The sequence below is a fragment of the Carcharhinus amblyrhynchos genome, unplaced genomic scaffold (assembly GCF_965287045.1).
Source record: "Carcharhinus amblyrhynchos unplaced genomic scaffold, sCarAmb.v2.hapA scaffold_43, whole genome shotgun sequence".
NCBI lineage: Eukaryota > Metazoa > Chordata > Chondrichthyes > Carcharhiniformes > Carcharhinidae > Carcharhinus > Carcharhinus amblyrhynchos.
In genome coordinates, this window is record NW_027649784.1 from 2,170,148 (window position 1) to 2,186,931 (window position 16,784).

Consider the following 16,784-nt stretch of genomic DNA (forward strand, 5'->3'; position numbering starts at 1 on the left):
TATACGTTTTACTCATTATTCGAACAGAAACATCGACAGTGGCTTCAACTGTTTCTGTAAAGCATCACAATACATTTTTATTCATCATTAATCAGGCAAAACCTTACCTGAAACCAAAAGAGAAAATGCTGGGAAATCTCAAAGCTCTGTCAAAGGTGATCTGGACTCGAAACATCAGCTTTTTTCTCCTGAGAGATGCTGCCCGACCTGCTGAGATTTTCCAGCATTTCCTCTTTTGGTTTCAGATTCCAGCATTCACAGTAATTTGCTTTTATCCAAAACCTTACCTGAGGTGGGTGATCAGGAGAATTATTTAGACATTGACTTGGAATGCAATGGCAGACAGACTTATAGAACCTGATAATATAGTAATTTGTAATGTGGTTGATTTTTTTTAAATGCTGGGCTATCAGGTAAAGAATAGGGGAATGGTTATATCCTACGAAGAGTGAGCATAACCATGATGGGCCCAATGGCCTCTGTCAGCTTCTATGTTTTTAAACAAGTTCTGACTTGAAAACAGACAGAACGGAGACTTAATCCATGACTTATTCTGGAAGTCCACACAGTAATGTAACTTGAACATGTTTTTGTAACTTGTTGGTTGGAGGGATGAAATAATTTTGATACATACTTAGTTCCCCTGTCTCTCCATGCTACAGCACTCGATTAGGAAGATTTTTTTATGGATGTTTGAATTTACCAAAAGCTCAGTTTGTTTTCCTCTGGATGTTTTTCTGATCAGATTGATAGGACTGCAGAGGTGCAGCACACTGCCTTGTGTTCTGGAAGTTCGATAAAATGTAATTAAATGGACAAAACTCAGCTGGATCTCTGTATGCTATTGACAGCATCAACCATGGTTCAGTAATTATACCCTCACCTCTGAGTCTGAAGTTGTAGTTTCAAGTCCCACTCCAAAGACACGTGCTCATAATTATGGCTAACACTCATTCCAGGTCTGAGGGAATGTTGCATTGTCAGAGGTGCCTTCTTTAAGATGATGTACTAAACTTTGGCCCCATTTGCCTTCCTAATGGATGTAAATCAGTGCTGGGCAATCTTGTCTAGTGAGTGGGCCTCCCTTCATCTCAATGAGCCACAGAATTGAAATTGGGCTTGTTCACTATCTGTGATCCTTGTATAAGATTGAATACATTAAATTCACAATGAATATTTCACAAGTTATCGAAAATGCTTAATCATTTATACATTTATAGAACTGTCATCAACTTCAAATGGTTAGAAGCTAAATAAACATTTCCGTGTAATGGTTAGAAGCTAAATAAACATTTACACAGAGAGAGCAGGCACTCTCACAGTGAATATTGTGAGAAATCAGCATTCACCTTGCTTCACGTGCCTTTACTTTACATGCACATTACTTCAAACGTACTGGTAGGAATAAAGTGGCATGGACGGAAATCAGTGGAACACTGCGCATGAGCAGTAAAATGTCTGGTGGGCCGCACTCAGAACTTTAATGGTCCACAGTTTGCTCACCACTGGTGTAAACCATACCAAGGGAGTATCTGGAGAAGAACAATGAGTTCTTCCAGTGTTCTAGTAAAATTTACCCTTCAGTCAACAGGTATAACAGGTGATTTGACCATTCATCCTATTACTGTTTGTGAAAGCATGCCCTGGTCCTACTCCTGTTCCTGAATAATTACACCTTCAAAGCACTTGTAAAACACATTGGTATGTCTGAGCTTGCAAAGGCATTGCTGATGGATTCCAAGTTTTCCTGTCTTTTATGTTATTATTAAACCTGAAGGGGAATATTTTGGGTTCCTCATGTGCAAGGACCCAACTCTATATTTTATTCAGCAATATAAGCTGCTGAGTAATATCAACCCAACTTTAGTTTCTGGAAATGTAGTCTTGACTGTACACTGTCTTCTTCAAAGTACACATTTAACCCTCACTTAACTAAACTCAGAGATCCTCCGTCCCAAGTTGGCAAGAGGGGAGCAACAAGAGATGGAATGTAAAGGGATCTTTGTAAAAATGTTGGAGAAAGTTGGAAGTGCACAAACAGACAAAAAGTATCACTGTTAATTAACTGGTAGAGGTCAGAATGATACCAGAGATTAGGGGCTTTAATTAAGTGAATAGACCAGAAAAACCAGGATTAATCTTTTTAGACCAGAGAAGGTTATAGAAAGATTTAATAGAGGTGAACAAAATTTTTAAGTTTTGCTAGTAAAGATGGGAAAGGGTCAATAACCAGTGGAGAGAGACTTAAGAGAAGAACCAAGGGAAAGAAGAGTTTTTTTTTAATTTGGAGCGTTATTATAATCTGGATTGCACCGTCTGAAAGTGAAAAGGAAGCAGTTTTAATCATAACTTTTAAAAATAAAATTGGCTTTTTTGTTGAAAAAGAGAAAAGTTCAGGGACATGGGCACAGGAGACTGAGATTAATTGGTTAGCTCTCTCAAAGAGCCAGCACATGCAAAACGGGCCAAATGGCCTCCTTCTGTGTTTTCTGATACATGATAAATTAGAAGAATTGGTGGTATAATGTAACATGAAAATGGAGACAACTTACCAAAGACATACCCTCGAGGGGGAGTCAGAGCACCACAGGGTAAACTGTAACTTCTTCAACAGAGCAATCAAACTGCCGGCCAATTAAAGGAGTTTCTTGGAAAGCTGTTACTGATTATTAAATTAGGATTCACAATGGATCACAAAGCACGGGTGTAAATTTTTCCTGTAATTTTAAGGGTGTACTAAGGGTATATATGGAGGATTTCTGTGACTGGACTGGTATCTTTTTAAATTGTATTCTTTCATGGGATATGGGTATTTCTGGCTGGGACAGCATTCATTGTACATCCCTAATTGCCCATGAGAAGGTAATGATGAACTATCTTCTTGAACTGTTGCTGTCCGTATGATGTAGGCACACTCACAGTACTGTTGGAGGGGGATTTAGGATTATGACCCAGTGACAGTGAAGGCACAATGACATCGTCCAAGTCAGAATGATGTGTGGCTCAGAGGGAAACTTCCAGGTGGTGCTCACAGGCACATACTGCACTTATCTTTCTGGGTGGTAGGGGTCATGGGTTTCGAAGATGCTGTCAAAGGAACTTTAATGAATTGCTGCAGTGGACGTTGTAGAGTGCCTGAAGATGAAGAAGCTTTAAGATGTGTGCAGCTGGACTGCAAACAAGGGAAAGTTATGCCTCAACGATTTAAATCCTGATTCTAGAGTCTGTGACAAATCCTGGTCAGTGAACTCAGGAAGAATATATTTAACTGGTTGGGGGTGCAATGTTGATTGATCAGAATGATTCTGGAGTTTTGCAGCTTAAATGATGGAGTGTGGTTTCACAAACTTTCCTTGTAGCCCATGGAGTAAAGAAAATTGAGAGGTGATCTAATTGAGGTGTTTCTAATGTCAGAAAGATATCAGAGGATAGGTATAGAGAAATAATCTACTCTGTTGGACAACCCTGAATATGACAGTACATCAGCTTAAAATTTAGAAGCAAAGCTGGAAGCAGTTTTTCAGTCAAGGATCATAGAAATCTGGAATATTCTCACTATGGAGGGGGTGGGGGGGGAGGTGAGAGGGTAGTGGTGTGGTGGTGGGGGGTGGGGCGGGCTGGAGGATATTGTGAAAACTGATACAGCTGTGTTTTATCAGGTAAAGGTATCATGGGAAATAAACTCACAAAGCAATAGCATCAAAAAGCAAAATTACTCTTAAACTTACCAACTTCAATGTCATCTTCCAGAAACTGGCAAAAGTCCCCATCGTAGTTATCTGGGCAGTGACATTCGTCTTCATCCCAGGTCCCTCCATTCTGACATGGATTTCCTGTTTTATCAAGAGATAATAATAACATTTCAAATTTTACATGGATTATTGCAAAGATTCACAAAACAACACTGTTCAATATTATTTATTTTCTGATTTCTGTCTCCCTCTGCTGTAGAAATGTATTTATATTGGGGTCTTGCTCCATTCTTTCCAAACACTCTACTAACTAACCATTCTTCACAAATGAATTTGGACAGTGGCTTCAGCTGGCATTTTGACACTGGAGGGTATCAGATGATATAAGTCAAACTGGATAATAGAGGGCAAAATAATACAAACTGGATAATAGAGGGCAAGATGGACAATGGATGGGAAACGGCAGGAGGTCAAATGGATAACAAGGTTAACTTGAATAATGGACGACAAACAGTACAGTTGAGAATATAGTGTACAATAAAGAGTGAAAGCAGGATAGGATGAATAATGAAGAAGAAAATGAATTGTGGAGGTAAAACTGAATTATTGTAAATAGAGACAAATAAGGATGTTAGAGAGCAAAACAGTCTCTGGAAGTCTGTAATGCTAATGGAGGACAAACTGAATAATGATGGATAAAATTGATAATGGAGATCGATCTGGATAAAGGAGTTTAAACTGGGGACTGGAGGTAAATTGGGATATTGGAGTTCACCATCAATAATGAAGGAATTGCTTGGTAATGGAGTGGAAAATGAAATATGGAGACAAAACTAGATAATGGAGATAAAATAGATAATGGTGGCCAGGACAGAAATGGAGGTCAAATTCGATGATAGCCAGTGAGGTGGGGATGGGAGAGGAGGGGAGAGCAGGGGGAGCAATCAGGGCTGGCCATCGGTGTGGGGAGGTGTTCAGCCTGCCAGCAGATCGGAGCTGAAGGTGGGGTTGGGAGGTGGGGGGGGGTGGGTGGAAGCGGGTTCAGGACTGCAGTGGGGGTGTCCTGCATTGTTGGGAGAGTAGTTGGAAGATTTGCTGCGGGGGTGGGTTTGACATTGCGGGTGAGGGGGTGGGAGCAGGAGATCACGGGGTGTGGGGCACGGTCATGGCTGGGTTGGCCTGGGAATGTTTGGAGGGGCACTGATCATGCCATTGTGGTGGCGGGGGGTAGGGTTGCGGGGGGAGGTGTGGGTTGGTGGGAGGGTCAGTGATGTATGTATCTCAGGGTTGGCCAGCGATTGATCTGGCCAGCGATCGGCAGGTATTGTGCATGCACTGATTTTGGTGCTTACAGATCAGCGATGCACAGCGGCCTGCTCACGCTATGCTGCCGGTTTGTCCAGTGGTAATAGGCCCTGCCCACTGGTTTTCAGCGTGAATCACACTATCCCACTCTGCAGCACACAGAGTGTAGGAGATTCATCTTGAAACTCCCGCTGAAAAAAACAACAGGATTTACTCTAGTTTTTAAGCAAATTTGATACCTAGAATTTTTTTGGGAAAATTGGAGGCAGTCCAGCGAAGGATCACTTGGATGACCACTGGTGTACGGGATTGTCTTCTGAGGAAAGATTAAACAGGTTGGTAATCTCATGAGAAAATAAAGGGGCTTGATAGGGTAAATGCTAAGAGGATGATTCCTCTCGTGGGAGAGGCTAGGGCATGTCTCAGAATAAAGAACATAAGAACTTGGAGCCAACTGGCCCTCAAGCCTGCTGCGCCATTGAATGAGATCATGGCTGATCCTTTTCTGGACTCAGCTCCACTTACCCGCCCGCTCACCATAACCCTTAATTAGTTTACTGTGCAAAAATTTATGTATCCTTGCCTTAAAAACATTCAATGAGGTAGCCTCAACTGCTTCACTGGGCAGGGAATTCCACAGATTCACAACCCTTTGTGTGAAGAAGTTCCTCCTCAACACAGTCCTAAATCTGCTCCCCCTTGTTTTGAGGCCATGCCCCTTAGTTCTAGTTTCACCTGCCAGTGGAAACAACTTCCCTGCTTCTATCTTATCTATTCCCTTCATAATCTTATATGTTTCTATAACATCTCCCCGCATTCTTCTGAATTCCAATGAGTGTAGCCCCAGTTTACCCAGTCTCTCTTCAAGCCAATCCTCTCAACTTCGGAATCGACCGAGTGAATGTCTTCTGCACCCCCTCCAATGCCAGTATATCCTTTCTCAAGTCAGGAGACCAGAACTGTCCATAGTACTCCAGGTGTGGCCTCACCAGCACCTTATACAGCTGCAACATAACCTCGCTGGTTTTAAACTCCATCCCTCTAGCAATAAAATTCCATAAAGGGGCATCATTTTAAGACAGATGAGGAGTAATTTCTTCTCTCAGAGGGCTGCTAGTCTTTGGAATTTCTTGCCACAAAAGGCTGTGGGGAGCAGAATTCTTGTGCATATTTAAGGCTGAGATAGATTGATTCTTGATCAGTACGGACATCAAGGGTTACGGAGAAAGCATTGGAAAGTGGACGTGAAGAATGTTAGATCAGCCATATTGAATAGTGGACCAAGCTTGACGGGCCAAATGGCCTACTCCTGTTCCTCATTCTTATGGTCTTATGGTTTAGTGCCGTTAGAGAGGGAATTCCAGGATTTTCACCAAGTGACAGTAGCTGAAGATTGTTGTGATTGCTTTTTGATTTGATTTGATTTGATTTATTGTCACATGTATTAGCATACAGTGAAAAGTATTATTTCTTGTGCACTATACAGACAAAGTATACTGTTCATAGAGAAGGAGATGAGAGAGTGCAGAATGTAATGTTACAGTCTTAGCTAGGGTGTAGAGAAAGATCAGCTTAATATAATGTAGGTCCATTCAAAAGTCGGATGGCAGCAGGGAAGTAGCTGTTTTTGACTTGGTTGGTATGTGACGTCAGACTTTTGTACCTTTTTCCCGATGGAAGAAGGTGGAAGAGAGAATGTCTGGGGTGCATGGGGTCCTTAATTATGCTGGCTGCTTTGCTGAGGCAGCAGGAAGTGTAGACAGAGTCAATGGATGGGAGACTGGTTTGTGTGATGGATTGGGCTACACTCACGACCTTTTGTAGTTCCTTGCGATCTCGGACAGAGCAGGAGCCATACCAAGCTGTGATACATCCAGAAAGAATGCTTTCTATGGTGCATCTGTAAAAGTTGGTGAGAGTCATAACTGACTTGCCAAATTTCGTGAGTTTACTGAGAAAGTAGAGGTGTTGGTGGGCTTTCTTAACTATAGTGTCAGCATGGGGGGACCAGGACAGATTGTTGGTGATCTGGACAACTAAAAACTTGAAACTCTCGACCCTTTCTACTTCATTGCCATTGATGAGGACAGGCGCATGTTCTCCTCTCCACTTCCAGAAATTGATGACAATCTCCTTCATTTTGTTGACATTGAGGGAGAGATTATTGTCACTGAACCAGTTCACCAGATTCTCTGTCCCATTCCTGTACTCTATCTCGTCATTGTTTGAGATAGTCCCACTATGGTGATGTCATCAGCAAACTTGACAAATCCTGGTCCGTGAACTCAGGAAGACTATATTTACCCGGGTTGGGGATGCAATGCAGATTGATCAGAACGATAGTGGAGTTTTGGAACATAAATGATAGAGACTGCTTTCACAAACTTTCCTTGGCAAACCTGGAAGCAGTTTTTCAGTCAAGGATCACAGAAATCTGGAATATTCTCACTATGGAAGGGGGTGTTGGTGAGGGGCGGGTGGTGGTTGGAGGATATTGTGAAAACTGATATGACTGTGTTTTATCAGGTAAAGGTATGGAGGGAAATAGAGTAAACTCACAAAGCAATAACATCAAAAAGTACAATTAGTCTTAAACTCGTCACCTTCTTCGATCTCACAAAATTCCCCATCATAGTTATCCGGGCAATGACATTTGTCTCCATCCCAGGTCCCACCATTCTGACATGGCATTGCTATTGTATGAAGAGATAATAATAACATTTCAAATTATACACGGGTTATTGAAAAGGTTCATGAAACAACAACGTTCAATATTCCTGTCTCCCTCTGCTGTAGAAATGTATTTATATTGGGGCCTTGCCCCATTCTCTAGCAACACTCTGCTAACTAACCATCTTTACTAATGAATTTGGACAGTGGCTTCAGCTGGCATTTTGACACTGGAGGGTATAGGTCAAATTGGATAATAGAGGTCAAAATTATACAAACTGGATAATAGCGGGCAAGATGAAGGGAAACTAAGGGAGGTCAAACTGGATAATTCAGGTTAATTGGATAATGGAGGACAAATAGTAAATCTGAAGACATGGTGCATAAGTTTATTTATTAGTGCCACAAGTAGGCTTACATTAACACTGCAATGAAGTTATTGTGAAAATCTCCTGGCGTCACAGTCTGGCACCTGTTCATGTCGACTGAGGGAGAATTTAGCACAGCCAATGCACTGTCAGAGTGGAATTTGCACGTTCTCCCTGTATCTGCATGGGTTTCCTCCCAGGTGCTTCAGCTTCCGGTCCGAAAGACTCTGCAAACTTCACTCTGACAGTGACCCAAGCTAGGAATTGTACCCAGGTCTCTCGTGCTGTGAGGCAGCAGTGCTAACCACTGTGCCATTGTGCTACCAGAATAGAGGATGAAAGGAGGCCAGGATAGTTGATGGAGAACGCAGTCGACAATGGAGGTGAATCTGAATTGTTGAAATCAAACTGGATAATGGAGGCAGAAAATAGAATTGAAGTTCAAAACTGTTCATAGAGGGCAGGCATGCAATGGAGGACACACTGGATAATGAAGGACATGCTTGGTAATGGAGCATAAACAAAATATGGAGGCAAAATAGATAATGAGTGTAGAATGGATAAAGGAAACAAACATGAATAACAGAAAAACTGGACAAGGGAGGTAAAATTGGTTAATGCAAGAAAGAATGGATAATTGATAAAGTTGATAAAGAAGGGTAGGATAAACCATGAAGCTAAATATAAAAAAGGATAGTAAGAGTTTTTATAAATATATAAAAAGGAAGAGGCTGACTAGAGTGAATGTTGGACCCTTAGAGGATGAGAGGGGGGACTTAGTGGTAGGGAATGGGGAAATGGCTGAGGCCTTGAATAACTTTTTTGTTTCGGTCTTCACAGAGGAGGACGTGAATAGTTTGCCGGATGTTAGCGATGGAAAGATGGTAGGACAGGAGGGTCTCAATGACATTATTGTTACTAGAGAGGCGGTGCTCGACAGACTGGAGGGACCGATTGTGGACAAGTCCTCAGGTCCGGATGGAATGCATTCAAGGGTTCTGAAAGAAATGGCGGAGGTGATAGTGGATGCCTTGATGATTATTTTCCAAACGTCGCTGGATTCCTGGGAAGTGCCGGAAGATTGGAAAACGGCTAATGTTACGCCATTGTTTAAGAAGGGTGGCGGGCAAAAGGCAGGGAATTATAGGCCGGTTAGTTTAACGTCTGTTGTAGGTAAAATGCTAGAATCCGTGATCAAGGAGAAAATAGCGAGGCATCTTGAGGAGAATTGTTTGATAGAGCAGACGCAGCACGGTTTTGTTAAGGGGAAGTCATGTCTGACGAATTTATTGGAGTTCTATGAGGACGTGTCTTGGGCGGTGGATAGAGGAGAGCCGGTAGATGTGGTGTTTCTTGATTTTCAGAAGGGGTTTGATAAGGTGCCGCACAAGAGGTTATTACAGAAGGTAAGGGGGCATGGAGTTGGGGGTAGGGTGTTAGCATGGATAGGGGATTGGCTGTCAAATAGGAGGCAGAGAGTGGGGGTCAGTGGCTGCTATTCGGATTGGCGGTTGGTGACTAGTGGAGTGCCCCAGGGATCGGTGCTGGGGCCTCAGCTATTTACCATTTATATAGATGATCTGGAGGAGGGGACCGAGTGTATGGTGTCGAAATTTGCTGATGACATCAAGATTGGTGGAACGGCAAATTGTGCGGAGGGTGTGGAAAGTCTGCAGAAGGATCTAGATAGGCTGGGCGAATGGGCCAGGAACTGGCAAATGGAATTTAATATTGGCAAGTGTGAAGTTGTCCACTTTGGTAGGAATAATGGTAGGAAGGACTATTACTTACATGGCAAAAAACTGCAGCATGCAATGGTGCAGAGGAACCTCGGGGTCCTTGTGCATGAGTCGCAAAAACCCAGCCTGCAGGTGCAGCAGGTGGTCAGGAAGGCGAATGGGATGCTGGCCTTCATAGCAAGGGGGATAGAATATAAAAGTAGGGAGGTCTTGCTGCAACTGTACAGGGCACTGGTGAGGCCGCAGCTGGAGTACTGTGTGCAGTTTTGGTCGCCGCACTTACGCAAGGATATTTTGGCCTTGGAGGGAGTGCAGAGGAGGTTTACTAGGCTGATACCGGAGTTGAGGGAGTTGAACTATGAGGAGAGGCTGAATAAACTAGGCTTGTACTCGTTAGAGTTTAGAAGAATGAGGGGAGATCTCATTGAGACATATAAGATGATGAATGGGATGGATAGGATAGGGGTGGAGAGACTCTTCCCGCTCAGAAAGGACAGCAGGACTAGAGGGCACAGCCTCAATATAAGAGGGGGGCAGTTTAGAATGGAGTTGAGAGGAACTTCTTCACTCAAAGGGTGGTGAATCTCTGAAATTCTCTGCCCGTTGAAGTGGTGGGGGCTGCCTCACTAAATATATTTAAGACGCGGGTAGATAGGTTTTTGATAGGCAAGGGGATTAAGGGTTATGGGGAGAGGGCGGGAAAGTGGAACTGAGCCACGACAGATCAGCCATGATCTTATTGAATGGCGGGGCAGGCTCAAAGGGCTAGATGGCCTACTCCTGCTCCTATTTCTTATGTTCTTATGTTCTTATGTTCTTATAATGGAAGCGAAACTGGATAATGTGGATAACGTGAATAATAGAGGTAAATCTGGACAGTAGAAGTAAAACTAAGATAAAATTGATAATGAAAGCAAAATCTGATATTGAGAGGCTGAATGGCTAAAGGAACTCAAAAATGGAGGACAACATAATATGAAATGGATAATGGAGGCAAACTGCAAATGGAGGAACTGGAAAAGATGGACTTGCTCTGTGGACTCCTCTTGAAAGGTATGACAGATCAAAAAAGTCACTCTTTTTTGAGCCTCTGGAAGCTGCTTGAACTTTATTTAAAAACAGCTTCTGGTTGGGAAGGGGTGGGAGATCACGTGATTATAAATACAGGATTGGAAAGGTTTTCGCAAGCTCTAGTACTCATCGTCTTTTACCCTGATGCACAACCCATAATCATCCTCTCATGATGTACATTAGCTGTGTTATGTTCCAAGGAGATCCTGGCTAAAATTTGGCACAGCAGAGTCAAGTTAAGTCAAGGAAATCCTTGCTTGATTGAGGTGGTCAGAGTTGGTGGTGTGGGCCTCAGTTTGCAATGGTGGTTTCACTAGTGAACCGGCTTATACTTCGGTGATGCCGTATGCTTTGAGATTTTGGCCACCATTTTGAGTAAAGTTGAGGATGATGGTTTCAGCTCCCCAGCACAGCTCATTTTGATGAATTGTGAGCAAACCTAAAGAGAATGGATGAAGTGGAGAAGAGAATTTTGTCGTTGAGAGGACAGTTTCCTCAGAAATCCTGCTGCATGCTATGTTAAGCATCTTGGTTGCTTTGGAGATATGGGGCTAGAGAAAGAGCATCCGTGCATCTGGTCTCCCGAGGGGAGCATGGGTGAATTCTCAGCTGAGTTTGAGAACTGACTGCCATGCTTTCAAAATCTCAATTTGAGGGCTGGGTATCTCACGTTCAATAGAACAAATTGTATCTGGTCTTCGAGACCTGGGGCCAGTCGAAGGCTCCAACCATTGGTCTCACGTTGTCTTGTCCATCATGTTCATCAAGAAGGGTAGGACACGTTGGGTCTTTGTCACCTACTGGGGCCTCGGGATGACAACCTGGAGTAAGCCAGAGATTACACTCATTGAGTCCTGCTTTTTAGCCTACTGCCTAGCTCCCTGAATTCTTGATTGGGTCCTGGATGCTACCCGACGATCCTGTACTGGCCATGCCCTTTTCAATATCTGTGGATGGTCATATTATAATCCAATTCATCATTGATCCTTAGCTTTGTTACCTTATGATTATATTCCTGATTTTGTGATTTTTTTTATCTTGACAAGGGTGTAGAAGTGTTTGTCGCTAGTTATGCTGCAAAAATCAGGACTGTCTATTATTCCTCTTTGATGGTATTTGTCCATTGGCCTGCCTGGAATGAGGGAGGCCATAGTCTAATTAGTGCATTCAATCTTGGTTTTGATGAGTGGTACTGGAGAGCGGGGCGGTTGGGAGGATATGCTAAATCTTGGATTTCAATGTTTACAATGCGGAGGTATTTCCTTGTCTGGCGATTGTTTGTGGGTCTCCTTCATTCCATTGCGGAGTATGCTGAGTTGGTTGTATGACATGAGGGTTATGCAGTATTTACCTGTTTATTTTGCTATGTACTGTAATCGTTGCATTTCCACCAAGGGAAACAATTTTCAATACCCTTCACTTTACCCTTTAGATAAGATGAATAATGCCATAGCATTATTTCAGTATAGCAGTAGTTCAGTATAGAGATGGTTGGTATGGCCTGATAAGTCCTCTTAGTGGATGAGGAAAATCTCATGTTAAAACTTTTGGGATCAAATTTTTCTTTTATACTTTTGTTTTGGGATTAGGGAATCCTTGCTTGTTTCCTTTGAAGGTACAGACAAATCTTGTATTCTAGAAAAGACCCCCCCCCACCCCCCCCCAACACCAAGATGTCCCCTTTTGGGGGCTTCTGGATTGCTCTCCTTTTTGACTTGGTTCCCCTAGGGATGTAATATTTTATTGGTAGTGGGGCCTGGGTGTGAGTCTCACTGCTTTGGTTCAGCATTGTTAGACACTTTCATTGGTTGGAAATTAGACGAGTTGGAGAAGTAGGTCACCTCCTTCAAGTGGACTTATATGGACACTTCGGAATTTTACTGGCCCGCTCACCATGGGAATCGGAGCAGGCAAAGGGCGGACCGTAGAAAGGTCCATTGACCATGGATTGGATTTTATGGTTTTGGGATGAGTGAAGCTGTAAATCCTACCTTCCAGTCTGTCTCGCCCATAGAATTGAATCATGGAATCATACAGTGCAGAAGGGGCCTTTTGGCCCATTGAATCTGCACCGACGTGTGAGAAACACCTGGCCTCCCACCTAAATCCATTTCTATCCTTGAATGCTATGACATTCAAGTACCTGCTCATCCAGGTACTTTTGAAAGGATGTGAGACATCCTGCCTCTACCACATTCCCAGGCAGTGCATTCCAGACCGTCACTACTCTCTGAGTAATAATGTTTTTCCTCATGTACCCCCCAAACCTCCTGCTCCTCACTTTGAATCTAAGTCCCTTCGTGACTAACCCTTCAATGAAGGGGAACTGCTGCTCCTTATCCACTCTGTCCATGTCCCTCATAATCTTGCACACCTCAATCAGATTGCTCCTCAGTCTTCTCCGCTTCAATGAGAATAACCCAAGCCAACCCAACTTCTCTTTATAACTTAAATGTTCCATCCCAGGTAGCATCCTGGTGAATCTCCTCTGCAACTCCTCCAGTGTAATTACATCCTTCCTATAATGCGGTGACCAGAACTGCACACAGTACTCCAGCAGTGGCCTCACCAAAGTTCTACACAATTCCAAAATGGCTTTCTTGCTTTTATAATCTATGCCTTGATCAGGAATAAATTCTATCTGCTGTTTTGACCTTTCTGTCTATGTCTTCTTGTAGCCCAGGACACTCAGCTTCACTGTTCATCACCTTTGTCTGTAACAGGCTTAAATTGTACATGCTATGATCGCTATCACTAAAATGCTCGCCCACCATCACCTCAACCACCCGTCTGGCTTCATTTCCCAGAGTTAGGTCCAGTACCACTTCTTCCTTTGTTGGATGCTCTACATATTGATCTGAAAAGATTCCCCATACACGTTTCAGGAAATCCACTCCAACCAAGCCCTTAACATTATCCCAGTTAGTGTTGGGAAAATTGAAATCATCTACTATTGATTACCCCATTATTATTATATTTACACACCTCAGCGAATTGTGCACATATTTGCTCCTCAATTTCCCACTGACTATCTGTGGGTCTGTAATAAACATCTCGCAATATGACTGCCCCTTTTTTATTTCTAAGCTGTACCCACAAAGCTTCCTTCAATGCTCCCTCCTAGATGTAATCTTTCCCTACTGCAGTAATACACTCCATAATTAATAATGCAATGCCTCCTCTTTCAGCCCTCTCCTCTGTCTCACCTAAAGATTCTATATCCTGGAATGTTAAGCTGCCAATCCTCCCTCAACCATATCTCTGTGAAGGCTATTATATCACAATTCCACGTGTCAATCATTGCCCTTAACTCACCTATTTTACCAGTAATACTCCAGACTGGCCTTAGTCTCTTGAAACTGAATACAGCTGCAATCCCACTGACTTGATTATTTAATTTATGATGCTGTGCCCTTATTGTGCTAACAGTCTGTGTCCTCTCCCCATGCCAACTTAGTTTTTTTGGGTAGCATGGTGGCACAGTGATTAATACTACCGTCTCACAGCGCCAGGGACCCAGGTTCGATTCCCAGCTTGGGTGACTGTCTGTGTGGACACTGCACATTCTCCCTGTGTCTGAATGGGTTTCCTCCAGGTGCCCCGGTTTCTTCCCACAGTCTGAAAAACGTGCTGGTTAGGGTGCATTGGCCGTGCTAAATTCTCCCTCAGTGTATTTAACAGGTGACGGGGATGTGAGTAGGGGATTTTCACAGTAACTTCACTGAGGTGTTAACGTTTGCTATTTGTGACACTAATACATAAACTTTAAACTCCTCCCGACAGCACTAGCAAAACTAGCAAGGATGTTAGTCCTGCTCTGGTTCAGATATAGACTATTCCGCTCGTACAAGTCCCACCTTCTCAGTATTCTCCTAATTCTGTGGTATATGGCAGCTGGAGTAAGCCAGAGATTACACTCATTGAGTCCTGCTTTTTAGTCGACTGCCTAGCTCCCTGAATGCTTGATGCAAGATCTTAGCCCACTTCTATCTATGTCATCGGTGCCAACATGTACCATGGTCGCTGTCTTATCACCCTTCCCCTTCAGAATACCCCGTGACATCCCAGACGCTAGCACCAGGGAGGCAACACAGCATCCTGGAATCATATTGACGGCCACAGTAGTGCCTATCTCTAACCCTGACCATAGAATCCCCTATTACTGTTGTCCTTCATTTCTTCTTCCCCTTCTGTACAGACAGGCTGATTGTGATGCCAGAAGCTTGGCCAGAATCTGCACTCCATGGGGGAATCAGTGCCTTCATCAGCCTCCAAAATGGAATACCAGTTTGCAAGCGAGACCCTGCCTGTTTCTCTTGGACTGTTTGGCGGTCACCCATTTCCCTCCTTCCTCAGGTTCCATCACTGTGGTGTGAACACCTCTCTACACACACTATCCACAATGTTCTCAGATTTGCGAATTCTCCACAGTGTCCCAAGCTGGAGCAAGAGGAGCAAACCACAGCCTGGAGCTCTCCTGCCGTGACTAAACCCTTTTAAGTTTAAAAACTTCAGAAGGCTTTTAAAACTAAATAAAATAATTCTCTCCCCTTTCTTAAACATTGACTTAGAATTTGATCTAGTTTGGAAATACCCACCAGGACTTACCAATCAGCAGCTCCCATTGGGAAATTGATTCATAGCAATAGTTGACTGCAAGGACAGTCTTCCCAGACTTCTCAAGGTTTTTGCTCCCCTTGGGGAGTGGGCTGGAGGGGTGGTGGGGGAGGGGGGGGGGGCGGGGGGAATGTCCTGTTTCTTGTGAGGTTATGCTGTTTTCTTCTTGGTATCTTTCCTGAGAAAGTGTATGCTGGAAGACCACATCTATTGAATAAACCTGGTGCTCCTCTCTCTTTGGGGCTTCCTTTCTTTATCCGGTAGGTGGGGTGCTGATATAGGTTCTAATTTGATATAGTGAATCCTTGAGGGTTTCCCTTATCTTGTTGGGAGGAAGAGAGTCATATGTCTCCCAGAGATACCCTGTGGATAGGGGTCTTGATGATTCTTCTTCTTCTTGTCATTATAGTTTCATTGGGGGAAAATGGTTTTCGGGTGATGGGGACTCGAATCAGTGGCCTTGATATTGCTGGAAAGGAGGGAGGCTTGTAGTGTTGCGAGTCTAGGTCAGGTGTACGAAACCTTTGCTTACTGGTTCCTGTATACAAGAATGTACTGATGGCAGTATCCTAGTATTCCCCTTTTTCAAGATTATCCTTTCATTGTTTGAAGGTCCGGAAATGTTGAGTTTTATCCCAGTTGGATGTATATTACTCTGTAAGTGATTCTGTACACTGCAGAGGAGAGCATGCACCATAGGACCATATGCTCGTGAGATTCTCCCCTCTTCCTGATATCCTTTCTTGTTCCATTTGAGAGGAGACGTTGACTACAAAGATTGCAGTGATTAATAATTTGAACCATTTGTGTGAATATTCGCAGGTCTTTTCCGTATATTTATGTGGACTAAATATTTCTGTGCGCTGTACGAGGTTTTGTGGAATTTTTGCCTTTTTGAAAATGAAGAACTTTTGATAAAAACATGCTTAAAAAAAACTTCCACAATTATTTTTGTAAAAGCAAAGAATAAATCCAACCTATTGGCTAATCTATTTTATTGCAAAGCAGACTAATGCTTCTGTGAATACCACATTTGGACTTCATACCCCACCTCTTTAGAGAGCTGGTGTTGATTAGTTCTTGGTAGATTGCCTCTTTTGTCAGGTGGATATGATCAGTGCTATTGCTCATCCTCATTGCGGTAATTATCAGGTATCATTGTCTCAGGCTAATCACTTCCAACTGTATAAATAGACTCAACTTTATTAGAAAATTCTAAAACTCATGAGAGTAGAACTTGCATAAAAATATTTTAGCTTGTCCATATTAAGTCAAACATTTCATAAATAATGTTAAGGAAATACCTGTTGTCGGTCGACTTG